Source organism: Rhagoletis pomonella, unplaced genomic scaffold, assembly GCF_013731165.1.
Source record: "Rhagoletis pomonella isolate Grant_MI unplaced genomic scaffold, Rhpom_1.0 Rhpom_scaffold_00005, whole genome shotgun sequence".
In the NCBI taxonomy this organism is placed as follows: Eukaryota; Metazoa; Arthropoda; class Insecta; order Diptera; family Tephritidae; genus Rhagoletis; species Rhagoletis pomonella.
This window is the reverse complement of record NW_023458559.1, coordinates 30,978,227-30,994,793: the sequence shown is the minus strand read 5'-3', so window position 1 is coordinate 30,994,793 and position 16,567 is coordinate 30,978,227. Positions and strand designations below refer to the sequence as shown.

Here is a 16,567-nt window from a genome sequence, read left to right as displayed (position 1 = left end):
TCCATTTATGATCCCAGCAACATCGATGCAAAGCCAGGGCGTGAACAAATTCAACGGAAGAACAACATACCTAAGTGCAGAAGGTCCTATCTACACTTGGTGTGCCAAATGGAGAAAAAGACAGGGGAAATTGGCGTCAAATATAAAGAAGCTCCTTGAATATCAAGACAGACCGCGGCCACAAGAGCGATCAGGCGTTTTTTTTTATAAATGTTGGGGGCACCGTGAGCAAACCTAAAGCTCTAACTATCGGTTGGCTATCGGTGTAGATCCTCTCTTCTCGAAGCCATACGGTGGAACGAACCATTATCTGTTTCCTTCAACACACAAACATCTGTTTGGAAAACATCATTGCAACGGGCTGAAAGTCACATTTTGAGGTTGATAGAGAGTTTCCCTCAGCAGATGAAAAAGTATATGAGATATGGGATTAGAAATCGATTTGAAGCATTTTCCTACCTTTGAGGTTTCTATATATTGGGGTTGAGGCAACGCTTGATTAACTAAAAGTGGCAGGTGGAACCGCTGTGGAAGATTTAAAAAACATACAATTATATAGATTAATAATTTGCTGCAGAGCTCTGAGCTGTTGAGCCAAGGAATGTGGGGTTTCCGTGGAACCGCGATGCGTTCTGGTTTATTTCATTATAGGTGAGGATGAATACCAAAAATAAGTTCATACGCTACTGAATTCTGAATTAAAGCATATGAGGCACGTTCAGAAGTAAAAAAAAGATATATAGTTACACTGGTACACTTTAAAGTTATTGTTTTGCATAAATGGTCACCATCCCCTTCGATGCAGGTGGGAAAGCGAGGGATACATATTTTGATACTTGCTTCGAAAAAGTCTACTCTTCACCTCCTCGTTGAAAACCTTTTTTCCATCCATGTACACTTTCAGGAAAGTGATCAGATGGTAAACTGCAGGTTCCTAGTCAGGGGAAAGCAGGGGAGCTTCAAAACGTCCCATCCAAACAAGTCTCGGGTTGTTTCATGGCGTTGGCCGTGTGAGGTCTGAAATTGTCATGCAGGAGGAAAACTCCCTTTGTGGGCATGCTCTCTCTCTCTCTATCACCATAAAAGGTTTTTGCCTCATTAAAAGTATCAACTGACGCTCTTTCCTTCGCAACGAGGCAGCGGATGCCTGCACGGTTTTCGCACTTGGTGGGAGACTGGATCGAAATTTTTTGTAAGAGATGCTCCTGGGTAAAGAGTTTTCAACGTACTAACCTTGAATCGGTCTGCTTTTGAAAAGGATACTGATTATTTTTCATCGCTCCCTAGTAAATGTTAATACCTTTATAAGTGACTTCGAGTTATCAAATGCTCGTTAATACCGTCAACAAGCCACAACATTAATATGACCAAAGGAAAGTGTGTTCGCAGACGCGGTCTAAAATCGAAAAAAAAACACAGAACATCAATATGAACGACATGTGCTACAACAAAAATAATAAAAAATCAGCCACACGCTATGCTATCGGCCACAAATGAGCACAATTATGAATCATCAACATTATGCGACACAATCAGGATGAACATCATACTGGTAGCTAGGAGAGCTGCGCATGCGTTGCAGTCAAGCATACAACCAGTTAGCCGCTCTACTAACTGAACAATAATAAAGGTTAAATTTGCTATATGCTTGTAAGCAAACACTTAAACTTGCTCTTACTTCGGTTGCAAGTCGACATGCGCGCCTTCAGTACATTTCATTTAATAAAAGTCTATAGGTTCTGGATCAAAACTCTGGGTGTTTATACACATACACACATACATACAAGTGGTGCGACAAGTAGGCGACTCAGGAACAACATCAAATGAAGCCTAAGAAAACCAGAAAACCTGTTGTTGTCAACGAATTTAAATTGTGCTAAACATGTTGCAACTACATATAAAGTTACCTTTTGGGATAGCTGAGTGCAACACCAGAGTGTCATCATATTGTGAGCTTTTTCCCTACTTTCGCCTAAGTCGGCTAAGCCAGCATGATGCTTCGCTGTATATATGCCTTGCTGCGCTTCAGAACGCCCTTTCACGTGCCTCGTCATCATCTTCCACATCGCGGGGCCGCCAGACAGTGCAAATAGCGAAACGAAAAAAGAAACACAGCTTAAAACCCAAGACAATACATCTCGCTATTAGAGTTCTTGCAAGCACTTGCATTGAAGCGCATCTTCAGCTGCTCTTGGTGTAGAACTTGTATTCTTTTGTTGTTTGTTTATTTACTTGTCCAAACGGGAGGCTTGCAACCGGCCGGCTGATGACCGGTTGGCTGGTCTGCCACGGTGGGCAGGAAGCAAAGATAGGTTGCATAAAAATGTCGATAAAAACTGAAAGCAGGGTTGTATTTGTTGATATTTTTAGGTCAAGAATCCGTTTGAATTGAAATCCTAGCTGCTCCTGTTTTAAAGATATCCACATATTACATAGTTATGATAGGACCGACTTTTGCGAAAGAGAAAAACATCCTTGTGCATTAAATATTCAACAATGTATGTGTGAGTAAATGTGTGTATATATGTAAGTTTATGCAAGTTTTTAGCCGGTTTCAATCGTTTCCAAGGCGCACCACGTGGAGGCAACTTACTTTGTTGCACCTCTTTGTTCTTTTTTTGGTTTTATTTTTTTATATTTTTTTCTTGCTTTATTTTTTTTTTATATTTGTTTTTTGTTTCCTTTTATTTGTTTGTTAGCTTACCATATAACATAGTCACACATTTTAGTATTTAAATATTTTATTATTTAATTAAGTTTTCATATATGCTGGAATGAAAGTGTCATTACAGTTTTCTTCAGGCGACTCACAAAAGTTGGTTCATCAATCATATTTATTTTGAATCTATCCCAGAATTTAATGAATTCCCTATAAACTGACTCCCCGGCCAGCTCGGACCATAATCCTAAACCATCGTTATTCAAGAATGAAATAGATTGCTTTAAATGTTCAAGGATAATATGGATTTTGACAGTTTGAGAAATTCCAGTACTTTTCAAAACTTTTCGTTAAGATTTTTATCAAAATTACTAAGATCCGCTTGATTTTCGGAAAAGCATGTATTCACGATTTTATTCATGGCTTTGAACGAGGCAATATATTTGGTATTGTTTTTACTGAGAGTTTCTTCCATACAAACTATGTTCGATATTTTTTTGTATGTGGAAGAATCTGTCAGCAAAAAATAAAAAATTGCAAAAAATCAACGAAATTTTCTGGTAACTTCAGACTTGCACTTTATTAATTGGCCCAAAATCTACATTTTCAAAATTTTTCTAAAAGATCTGATTAGAAATTGTGATCAGATGAAAGTGTCTCCGAACCAATAATTCTGTACGGCACGGTACTTATAAGTAATCTAGGTTTCACGAAAGAAAAAAAATTAAATACAAGGTAACATTAAAATATCAGTCATTTGTTTCGTTGCTGTGAGCTTGTTTCAAAACTCCTGGCTTTTGCTTAATATAATTGTAAAACTCTGTGCATGTAATTTTAACGTATTTAGGTACATACTTATATTAATCATCAACTATTGCTTATGCAAAACGTGCTAAATTTATAAACAAAAATCGCATATGAAAGAGCACCAACCCAACTCGTAATAAATTTAAGTATACAAATTTTAGTATTTAGTATAGAAATATTCAATTAAAATACGCCAATATTAAAATGAAGCGCTTTGCACTTAACAGATGCTTTTTCATAATTAAGTTAAAAAAAAATTTATTAATATTACAACGCGTTTTTTCTCTCAGTGTAGTCATTTTTATGCAAAATTTGTGCAATCAAATCGAAAACCGGGAAATTTTAAGGTTGGACCGGGACACCGGGACATGTCCGGGAAAACCGGGGCGTCTGGCAGCCCTACACCCAAAGCGCATAATTTCATGCGATTTTCTTCCTGATTGCATTTGTGTTCTGGATGTACAATAGTCATTATTTGCTGAGAGTACATAAATACCAAAATAAATCTCATACAAGCTTTGAATTTATTTACTTATTATGAGGAGTACCGTTGGCCTAAGTTAGAGCATTTTTTTTCTTGCACAAGCGCAGTGCGACTTGCCTGCGCTACTTGCTTATAGCAACAAACCTTTAATAAAAAATTACTACCGTATTATATAGTATACAATATTGTATACATACATACATATATTGCGATATTGAAAGTGTTTATAATGAGAAAGTTCACGCTACAGAAAAAGGTAATTGCGGTGTTTTATCTAAGTTGTATACCGGTAGCGCCCAATAAATCTCGATCAATTATTCTTTCGGTAGGAAAAAATGAAAATGTTTCACATTGATTTGATCAGTTTTAGTGAGTTAAAAAAGGGAAACAGATTTGTATGAGATTTCTTTTCGTATAAATATGCTCTAATTATCGAGAAGTACGCCTTCCTCTTTTGCAAATATATCCTATCAGAAGTATATAAAATGTGGATATCTTTAAAACAGGAGCAGCTAGGATTTCAATTTAAGCGGATTCTTAACCTTAAGATATCAACAAATACAACCCTGCTTTCAGATTTTGTCGACATTTTTATGCAACTTATCTTCGCTTCCTGCCCACCGTGCTGCTACATGGAAGTGTGTGAAGTTTAATTGTGCTGCAACAACTGGTAGTGCGATAATGATGCAACTATAGCAGGTAGTGGTAGTAGACGCGAACTTTGTAAGGTACTAAAGAAATATGAGACTTTGAACGGTCTGTAAAAGAAAAGGGAACGATGGGAGTGGAGTATACTAGAAATGACCGCTTACTGTGGCTACTCAAGCAGCAAACAGAGACGTGCAGACATACACATTGATGCTGGGAGTTCTATCCGGATTAATATCCGTGTAATCCGGATATTCGAATATCTGATTAAAAGATCCGAATATCTGGATGTTTTTTTAAGTTTTGGATGCCGTTGGAATAGAAAATATGGCCTGCTGATTGGAAGATCGCCCTATCTTGGATGATAAACGCGCTGGTAAGAGGAGTCATATGAAGCAAAGGGTTTTGATAGCAATAGATGAACGTCAATTCAGAATATAGATCCTGAACCAATTAAACTTCTCTATGTTTTTTAAGAATCCTGAAGATTTGTTTGTCTTCGTTTTAGCCGCTGTCTTCATATACATACTTATTCGCCTTCATACTAATCTTCGAATTCGCGAAAAAGAAATTCGTTTAGTGTTCGTATTCTACTTCGTATTCATATTCATATTCTTCTTCATATTTATCTTCAACTTCGACCTCATCATCCTATTCGTCTTCGAATTCATCTCCGCATTTTTTTTTTCGTTCATTCATCTTCCTATCCTCTTCATATTCGCATTTGTCGCTGTCGTCGAATTTGTCCTCGGATCGTATCGGTATTCGCTTTCGTATTAGTCTTCGTATTCGAATTCATTTTAGTCGCTGTCGTCGTATTCGTCCTCGGATCGTATCCGTGTTCGCCTTTGTGTTCGTCTCCGTATTTATTTCATGCTGCTTTTGTATTCGTCTTCGTAATCATCTTCGAATTCGTCCTCTTTTTAACATGCCTCTCCATATTCGTGTTTGGTTTTGTATCCATTCTCGTATTTGTATTCACCTCGAACTCGTCTTCCTATTCACCTTCAGTTGGTCTACGCATTCGAATCGACCTCGTCTTCGCCTTCATATTAGTCTTCATATTCATTTTCGCATTCATGTTTGTGGTTGCATTCCTACTCGTCTTCGTCTTCGTCTTCGCATTCGTGTACGTAATCGTCTTCCTACTCGCCCTTGCATTCTTGTTCGTATTTGTCCTCGTCCTCGAATTCGTCTTCCTACTCGTGTTCATATTCGTGTTGATCTCAGCCGTTGTATCGTCTTCGGCTGTTCTTCGTATTTGTATTTGTCTTTGTCTTTGCCTTGAAATTAGTACTTGGATTCGTGTTCTTATTCTAAAAACAAAAAAAATATTAAGGTAAAGTAAAACACCGTTATCAAACCAAAAACAACTCAAATTGAAGTACTTGCAACAAAACTACGTAAAAATACGAAAATTTTGACACGGCAAAAACTCTCGTCATCTACAGGTTGCAAAAACAGTCCAGTAGAACCACCAAACGCAGGCGGAAAAAATTCATGTTGCACTATTAATATAGATTATATGATTCCAATGAGAATGCGTACTTTCTTTAGACGTCTTTAACCGCTATAGGTCTTCACCTTCAGCATAACAATGCTAGAGGAAATCATTGAAAATATAGACAAGGGAAGTGGAACTCGAGGTTAATGAGAATTTCATTCGTAAAGCACTGTACAAATACTGAGTGCTACTTTCAAAAGCTTCGTTCCTCCTTAGAGTTTCTTAAATGCTTCAAACCGAGAAAATAGACTTGAAATAACTAGCCAGTTTGGGAAAAGAAGGAGAGCCCGTGAGGACATTAAATACACAATGCTATCGGTCGGTCTGCACTGCACCAACCCAACATCAATCTGACTGCAAAGACAACTAACTAACTAAAATAGAAACTACGTATTGGAATTGGCTTGAATATATCCCGTCTGGTATTTTGAGGTTCAGATAGTGATTTAAAATGGTTTTTGTGCAGAAAACTTACACTCAAGCCGTTTGGGTTTCTTCTGAACTACTACTGTTTTTTATGGGATATACATACATATGTGTCTCGTAAGTATTTTTTGTTGGGATGAATATGTCCCGCTTAGTGCTTATGGACATTTACTCATTTTCTTTGGCATTTACACAAAGTTAATAAAAAATTTGTTTTGCGTAGACGCACTGTGTACTATATACATACATATGTACATATGTTGAAGAAATCAAAATACGCCGAAATATTAGCCCAGCTAATGGACTTTTCTCTGGCAACGATTTTTCAGACGTCCGAAATTCCGTATGGGACACGTATCTCCTACCTCTCCTTGGTGCCCCTGCAGGGATGGGGCGATAATTTTTTGATTTTTACATTTGTATGATATGTATATCCCAAAGCTAAAAAAAATAACTAAAACCGAGATTTCTCTGCTGGTTGCTTTCCGGATCGAAAGGGTTAAAATAGTTTGAAGGCAACCTAAAAACAGTGAAATTTGCGGCGAAATCGGAAAGATCTGAACAGCCTGTGTTGCAAAGCAGTTTTATCTGCAGTCAGTGCCTGCCCCCTTGTAGTTCGGCCATAGAATTGGGTTCCCGAGAGAGACAATATTGCTTAAGATAAACTGCTCAACTGCTATCCGGATGATGCAGTAGGCTTTACGCGTAGAGGGCTGAAACCATTGAATATTGAGCGTGCATTACATTAATATTTGATGATTCCGAATATCGTATGCCTTCTTTTTCTTTCATTGTATACAAGAGATTTTCAATTAGCCGCCTTTATTATTATTAAAAATGTTTTTAAATTAATTTCCTACACATTGACAAACCCACATAAATACATTCACAAATTTGGTTTGAGACCTTTTCGTATTCCTTTTTTTTTGTATTTTTTTTATATTTGCGGCACCACATCGTCTTGTCTAGAGTGCCGCAATTCTTCAGGTATACACGCGAGCTGTTCAAGACAATGAACTCATTGACCTGGGAATATTAAAGAGGCCAAAGTTAAAAGAGTAGCCATGAATAATGCCACATAAAAGAGAGAATGGCAGACAATGTGCATGAGAATAGGGCTCAGTTCTTTGTAAGCGAGGAGAGTAACAAAATGATGCACTTATGTGCATATGTTCATAAGAACTTGTATTTAAGTCGACACTGTCATCACTCCTGTAGCACAGCATGAGATGGGACTCAAGATTGCGTGTCAAATGAAAATTGATAATTGTGAAAACAGCTGTTAAAAATTTGGATTAAAAAAAAGAACATATTTATGCCTGCTATGTTTTATCAATGAATGCAAGAGACGTTCCCACGACAGTGGGGCCTACGTAACTGGAATGACCCAGATTTATATCTGGCCAAGGACTTTTACTCCAGCATCACCCCTAAAAACTCTGGGGAATTTGTGTGCTGTTATATATATCAGCGAGTCCGATATTAAAAAAAGTCGCCAATGGTCTTTAAGTTTTGCGAAGTTATGTTAAGTATTCAAACCACGTGCTGGTAAGTTCTTCATATCGCCGCCTAATCACGCCTGAAGACTAACCAACGGACAGTAGCTTTAAGTAGCACTGGAGACTGAAAACGGCGGAGTCGTTTGAGTGATATATGGCGAAAAGACGAAACAATTTCACGTCGTCAATAGTGTGAAATAGTAATAAATTTTTGATAATTAAAAACTGGACATATTCATTTCATTTAACAATTGTGGGGTGTTCTGATTTTAAAAATTGTACATAAATTTTTGGTAACATGAAAAATGGTCGATAGTAGATTCATGGACTTCTTAAAACTGAATATAAACTTTTTTTTTATTTAAAAGCGGAGCACAATATTTTGAATAGCCAAAAACTGGACCAACAATTTTTTCTATTTCAAAATTGGACATAAATTTTTGGTAATTTTTAAATTGGTTCAGCCTACCAGCTGAATTCCAAATTGAGCTGAAAATGAAGGAAGTGCAACCACGGCACTATGCGTAATTTTCTCACTTTATGTGGCCAAAAGTACTTACAAAAAAAACTTTGTGTCGTTGGTGTTGATTAAGAAAATTTCAAACCAAATAACGGTTTCTTTTATTCTTATAAAAAACTAACGACAACTGCTTAGCAGGTGGTCAAAGCCGTTGTATGTGAGTGAAATATTGGAATCAATTTTGGGTTCTGTTTTGTTTAGCTATTTTCGGACAACCATATTGAAGTTAATAAGTATTTAAAAAATTAATAAAAATATTAAAAATAAAGAGAAGTACTTTTAAGATCTAAAACTGTGGTTTTTGAATTATTATTATTTGTTTGCAGTAAAAAATACATACTGTCAGTAGTATCTTTAATTAATTATTTTTTAATCGATATTTGAATAAGCTTTTAAAATGTTTGCCGTATTTGGCCGCGTTAAGACTATAAAAAACGTGTAAAATTAAGAAATTCAAAGCTTTAAGGGTTTCAATTAAAATTATTATAATTTTACAATACTATAATAAGTGGATTTTTTTCTTTAATATAAATATTTACAAAACTGACTTCAAACATTTCCAATAAAACTACAAATAAAAAGTACCCCTTTTGACCCATCGGTCGTCATCGGTTAAGATTTTTTTGTTGCAAAAATGTGGGAAACGTATTGCAATAAATAAAAAAATCTTTTTTTTTTTTTAAATAATCTACATGTTTGGTCATACATAATTTTTGCCTTAAAAATGGGTCAAATTATCCATTGTACACCTCCGGGGTAGATTAGGTGAAGTAAGAGCTTCTAAATATGTGTATGATAAAAAAAAACATATGTATGTATATACATACATGTTTGTTTTCATGGAGAAATATTGTGAATGGTTCAGCTATATTATCGATTCCTCTACACTTTTCTCAGATTCATTAAGAAGTCAAAATAGCACTAAGAATGGATAATATTTAAAATCCCGCCATTTTTCTTCATTTTGTCATCCATAGGTTAGGTTAGGTTAGGAGGGCGTGTGTGGAAGATTCCATAATTTCATACGGACACAGTATTCTCTATTGTGAGTGCCCTCTTTAACCGAGTGTCAGGAGGAGACATGTACCCATAACCGAGAGAGTAGCTAAGTAATTTCAAGTCATTATTCTACTGAACCAATTACTATCCCTAATTAAGCCGATGAGATTCTACAGTGGCACCATCACTATCTCGCCCAGGCTGTTGAAGAAGCGTAAGGCCAAGTGCTTGAGGCGCTTCTTCTGTAGACCTGGACTTCAACACAGAATGTGGTCAATTTACTCTTCCTCATTCTCATCACGGCAGCTTCTGCAGAGAGTACTTGTTGGTATTCGCCAACGTTGAAGCATTGTTGCTATAGCACAGTGTGACGTCGGTTAGTGCACACCTATTGATTTGAGTAGGCCCCTCGTCTTTTTCCTAACAAGCCGCGACCATAGTAATCATGTTTTCTCACAGTCTTCCCGTTTGTAAGACAAGTCATCAGTCGCGGCTGTGGTGTATTCATTAATTTTCCTAACGTCGTCACTAACCGGTGGTAGTGCGGAGCTATTCGCTTCTTCTAATGGAAAGACATTTTTCAATTGCACTATTTTACATCGTATTGCCTTCAGTGCTACTTGACTGTCGCCAAAGATAGTGACTTTATCTTCTGGAACCCTACTACTAAGTAAAAAAAAAACTAGCTGCCCTATTTATAGCGTAGATCTCGGCTTGGAAGACACTACACTCGTTCGGTAGATGAAAAGTCCTTCTGGTAGAGAACGGCTTCGGTTCCTTGTTCCATCTTTGAACCATCAGTGTAGATGGATATACCTCCCTCTACTACTGGCAGTCCTGCATCCCAAACAAGCGTAATGTAATCCGTTCTGGCTACTTTAATTTCATTGAGCCGGCCCCTTTTTATTTAATTCAGTATTGCCGCATGCCCAAAATTGGTTGGTTTCCACGTATTTGCCTCTCTGAGCCTGAGGGCGCTTTTTGCGGCCATACCATGTCCCTATAGTTGGTGTTATTTGGGATCTTATTGTCTTTTACCATTGCTTTTTAAAGCTCGCACAAAAAAAGGTATGGTTTCGTGCGACAAAACAAATGCTTGCTTGTAAATTTATTCAAAAACAATCATCAATGTATTTCCTTTAGATAAAAGCTCTTTCGAGGCCTTCGAAACCCACATTCCTCCACAACAAACCAGAAAGTCAGCTTAACGCCAAGATAAGTAGAGCTAAAGTACTAACGCACTACCCTCGCAATTAGGCAGTTGACAGATCTCACAAACAATCGGGTTAATTGCGTGTTCGAGTTTATCAATTTCGAAAAACGCAAATGTAATCCATCAAATGTTGAGAACACAAATCAAATAAATTGACAAGTGCGTTAAGGGATGAACGAGTCGGACACAAATGCCAAGTAACTGATATCTTTTCAGCACTTATGCTTATCCTATAGCACTTAAATAACAGGCAGTATTGTCCGAAAAAAAAAATTCAATAAAAGCAAACAATTGCGTCACAAGTAGCGACAAAACCAAAATAATGATGGCACAACTTAGCTGATAAGATGGGAAAGTTTAAACGAATAGTACGGCATGGTCTAATTGAAACCACAAATAGAATCCGATAGGATTGTCCCCGCGTCGCAGCCAGCCTGCCCTCATTCTAACGCCCATTTAATGACAAGAATGCCAGTACGAACGCATGTCAATGAATAATAAAAAAAATGAAGAATAAAGAAACACTAAAAAGCCAGCACGATAAAAGAGACGCACTCTACTGATAACGATTTGTTATTGTTTTCTCTAACTATGCATATGTTTGTTGTTCTTTTGACAACTGCTCAGACGCCACCACATAGCCGGCTTATCAGCCACTAGAAAGAGGGGAAACAAGAATTAAAAGAAAGAAATGTGCGTGTGACCAGACTCTGTGGGTAATCAGTAGACAGAGCATTCACTAACCGCTCTTGGTATTATCCCATTGTTATACTCGCAATTTGTACAGCACTCCTGCGATGAGCGCAACTTTTTGTAGACTTACCCACATTTGTAGACTTCAACTCTCTCCCAGTCAAACAATTCCCTCGCTCAAGAGGTGAGCTCTATTCTGCGGTTAGGTTTAAAGCCTCTCACTCTCTCGAGTACTGGTTTTATTCCATTCCTACTTGCCTTTTGCCAAGCATACTTCAGTTGTTCAAAAAATACACTTGTTGGCCGCTAACTGACTGGCTGATGTCAGTAACGAAACGACCGTTAAAGCTCGAACACCGTCAGGTAACGGAAAAACGGTAGATTAATTTGATTTGTTGTCAAATGTTTTTGTGGGTGTTGCAGTGATGATCGCCGGTATATCGTTCGTTAAATAGCGATCGATGTGATCGCAACGTGTTGCCTAGTGAGCTATTTTGTGCCAGCATGTGGTGGTTTTAGCCTACACTTATGTATAATATTTCAGTTTGCGAAACAAATTTCTGTGAACAAATTCAAGAGGTTAACTCCTAATATTCTTTATTAAAAAATGCTGAAGTGAATTGAGTGCAGAGTTTGGAGTAATGAAGCGTATTGAAAAATTTTAAAACATAATTTTGAATGAAATTCAGATAAATGTATAAATAAAGAAATTCTTCATTGAAAGATCGCTGATCTTTGGTGTTAAATAACTTGAAATGAGTATTATTAAAATAATGACTGAGAGTGTATTTGGAGTAATAAACAAATTTGTATATGTAAGAGTACATTATTGAGTCCGGAGTTTGTGAAAACAAAGTATCAGAATAGACCCCATGAAGTGTTAGTAAAAATTGTCTTTTATAAAGTTTCCTGAGAAAATACTGAACTCTCAACAGAAGTGTTGAATGAAAGGTACTTGAATTGTATACCAAGAAATTCAAACAATTAAGATTAGGTACTTCAGTTTTAAACAAGGCGAACTCCCATTAAGGTATAGTAAGTCATCTTTGTGGATGATGATAAGGGAATCGAATTGTGTTTTCAGCCAAACAAAAATGTACAAAAAAAACTCATCAATAAATAAGAAAAAATTGTTGTTCAATAAGAAAAAAGCAATAAACGAACAATACAGTCTCATATACCGAGTCTCGGATAAGTGCTTCCCCGAATAACTGAACAAAAATCAACACCAAAAATCAATAATTTTAAGCAAACATTTTCCATGGCTAATAGTGTGTTTCCACGTGCAGTGAGGCTTATTCTCAATTTCAGTTGAAATTGCTTTCAATTCCTAATTTTGCTATGCAAAAAAGAGTTGAAGTTGTGTACGAGTCTTAATTTGGACGCAAATGGGAAAATTTGGTTTCAATTTCTTGCATGCGACTTAAAAATAAAATAAAAAATATAGAAATAATAACAGCTTTAAGCAAACGTTTTGTATTGCTGAGTACTAGTGTGCTTCCACGCACAACAAATTGCGCAACTTAAGGCTTATTCTCGATACCAGTTGAAATTCTGTTCAATTCCCAATTTGAGCGAAGTTGAGAAAATTTTATTTAAAAAATATTTTTAATGTGATTGATAATCCAGCAAAAATAATTCATTACTGATAAATAAGAAAAATTCAAGTAAAATATGCTTCAAAAAAAGATAAGCAGCTTTTAGGGACAGCTGTACTGCTTAGGATTTTAAACTGAAGTTTAGAATCGAAGTTGTGCAATTTGAGGATAATTATAAAATTAGTTTCTCTTCCTAACTCAATTAGTTTCTTCGGCAGCAGTTTTGTTTATTAAAACCGGACTTTGAGTTATTGCTTCCGCTGGCTTTTTGGCGCTACTCGCTTCTTCTTTCTGGCGCTACTCGCTTCACTGTTCACCGTTGAGGATGACATTTGCTATTTCTCAGAAGTTGTGCTTTGCTTGGAATTTGATGGTTTTTGTAGAGTAAGAAGGATATGCAAGGGTCCACGCAAAACCTTATGGATCGGAGACGAAGAGATATTAGCCGGTAAGCCATTTCGGCGGAGTCTAAAGCCGCTTACTAAAGTTATTGAATGATGCATTCAATAGCCCAAAACCTGATACTAATCATTGTTCCAGTCTGCTGCAACTGGAACTTTACTAGGCGTTCCCGTGCTACTAACATGACATAGTGGCTGTCCAGAAGATACCAGCTTTTTGACGAGTTTAAGTCTGAAAACAATCGAAAAAGTGTTTATGAAGAGAACGTTACCTGAATTCCTCCAAATCCTGACAATGGCAGAGGAAGTGGTTGACGCTTTCGAATTGCTGTCGGCCTTCGACAAAAGTTGTTTGTTAGAAAGGCCATTATACCTGCGTGTATTCCTTTACCATGGCTATGAGAGATTCATTTGATTAAACATTATTGGCTTCTGATCGCAGCCAAGCGACGATGAGCAATTCTTCGGGTGTATATGTCCATATTTCATTATTCCTTCTAAATACGGACAAATAGTTGATTTAGCAGCGCATGTACTCCATAAAACATTTTTTAGTCTCATTTGACAATGTGTATTCACATATTGGACGACAAATGCCATTGAATTTGACATAGTGAAAACCAGTCTTAATCTAGTACATAGAAAATATATTATCAATAAGCAAATTTCGATTTTGAGGATCATATCAAGATCACTAAAATCTGTCATAAATCAAAATGCATTGAATACGACGAATTCAGCATTTAATTTCAATTTGAGTGACTAAAGACTTCATTCAAAAATGATTTCCCTTCTCTATTTTTTGGTAATTAAAAAAAAAACCGTTCTGCAGAACATACATTAAGCAGTGAAAAAAACTAGTAAATGTTTCTTGTTTGCTTGTTGATCTTAATAATAGATATGTATTATGATTACGATCCGTGCTAATCATGCGAAGATCGGTTTTAAGCACCTTGAATCCTTTTGGGATTTTGGAGGGAAACTTTAATGTGAAAAGCAGAAAAATAGCTACGCTAGTTTTACGCTCTATTTAGTAGATTATGATACATACAAAAAGTGTATTGTTTACACTTTTCCAATGGATCTCAAATGATCTTAGCTGATCCTCTTAACTGTCTGGACTGCACACTACGTACATACATACATCAGATAACAATGAAGACACCTACTTTTTTCACTTCTTTTAAGCCATTGTGTAGCTTAGGAGAGCCAGTTTTTAATTTTATTTCGAAAAAATTCATTGGTCCTTACTTTCCGATAAGAACTCCAATTATTCTTGGCGCCTCAGCGTATCTACCGATCATTTTCAGCCTAGAGCATATTGTGTTTTCCACATAACAGCTAATTAAATACCTGTTGCTTTTGCAAACATTATTACAATGTGCCTAAGTACAAAATTATTATAATATACTTAAATGTATAAACAAGTGGTTTGCTATCTATTTATGTACATACATATATATATTTGCCAAAAACGGCGCCGTCTGTATCATTTATTTGCGATAGCACTCAAGTAAATAGAGAGCATCACCCGAGTAGGAGTAGTTCAGTGGCGCTAGCTGTTAGCGCTACCACTTTTTGCTATCTAAATATTTTCTTCATATAATTAGAAGACAATTTTGTATAATTTCGCTACTTAAAAAATTAAATAAACAATAAAATTTACCGGAAATGAATTCATACGAATTAGCTTAGCAAATCGTACGGCGCTTCTGCGTCAATGAACTCATAATGCTAATGAATTTTTAATTTGAAACACGACATATGGAAAAAACCGATCATTAAAGTCATACCTCAACGATTATTCGACATTTAGCGAGGCGGGCAATGCATTCCAGCCAATGTTATTAATACTTGCAATGTAATTAAAGATTTTTTATTAAATGCTTGACGATTGTTTACAACACAATTTTTTGCGCGATGAAAGTTTGCACTTTGTACTGGACATAAACACTGCTCGTGTGCACAGAGAGAGAGAGAGAGAGGGCGTGCGTGATCGGGGCTAAAGAGGCATTGGGGGGAAGAACAAAATAATGAAGGCGTTTATGAGCATGTTGCAAGAAGTGTACATCTGAAGAGCCGGCTTATTATGTAGTTAGAGTTGTACTGCATAATATTGGAGGAGACGAAAGACGGTATTGCATGATCAGCGATCGTCTACAAACACTTGCAACACCCTTCTGCTCCTCAAAATTCCTGTAGCTCCTTTTAATGCAGCTTTGTAATGATTCTCGGAAGCGCCTCATACAATAAAAACAAAGAACTCAACTACAGACCAAACAAGCCACTGAGCTGCAACCGGTAATGATCGCCACTGATCATAATGATTGCTGTTGATCGCACAGCCTCGCACAATCACACAGCTTTAATGTATTTTGTATGCACTTTTGTTGTTTTGCTTTCACATAATATCGGACGCATCGTTCAACTTGTATTTCTTCAAAACGAAATGATACAATAAATTCACTTCAGTACGCTTTTAATGACAGCGTAAGAAAACGATCGCACATGTGTACATATGTATGCACAAATATATTTAGTATTGCCGGCATTTGAGCAGATCCAAAAGGAAAAGCAAAGAAAATAAGTTAACTGAAAAAAAGCTTTGGAAAAGTAACGCGCGTAGCTAAACAAAGCGACACGATCATTACAACAAGATCACTGATCACCGATCGGCGATCATTGGTGGCGGCAGAGCGGCTCAGACGAAACTCAATGTTCGCTTAGTAATGCAAAGGCAAGAAAGAAGCTGAGTTGAGCCTACTCAGCCGCCTGAGTCTTGCGCATTTTGTAGTTAAGTTGTCTTGCCTGCCCGCGGCGGCGGCGGGCTACCACTGTTTGGATATTGTAGTGTCCCCAGAGACGGTGGCGGTAGTAGTCTGGTGCAATTTCGTTGTCTGCTCCACAGCGCGCTCGTCTCTATACGCGCGGAATCGAAACTTTTGCCATGGCAATGCGCGATCATTAAAGGCATTTTTCGTGGGCTTCAAATGTGTTCATACACACATACATATGTACGTACACGTACGGCAGTTAGTCAGCTATTCGATCATTTAGTTTGTCAGTTAGTTTTTTTTTTTGTATACTCCGATAATGGCCAAGTTTGTTTCCGTTGC

General features: G+C 36.9%; 1 protein-coding gene across 1 annotated transcript in view; it reads left to right on the top strand.

Annotated features, from left to right (window-relative positions):
* Nucleotides 1-11,798: 11,798 nt before the first annotated feature.
* Nucleotides 11,799-16,567, top strand: part of LOC118740064 — an 806,655-nt gene continuing 801,886 nt past the window's right edge. Inside the window, exon 1 of the mRNA XM_036471558.1 lies at nt 11,799-11,936. The gene's annotated coding sequence lies outside the window, so the exon portion shown is untranslated. The remainder of the gene's footprint in view (nt 11,937-16,567) is intronic.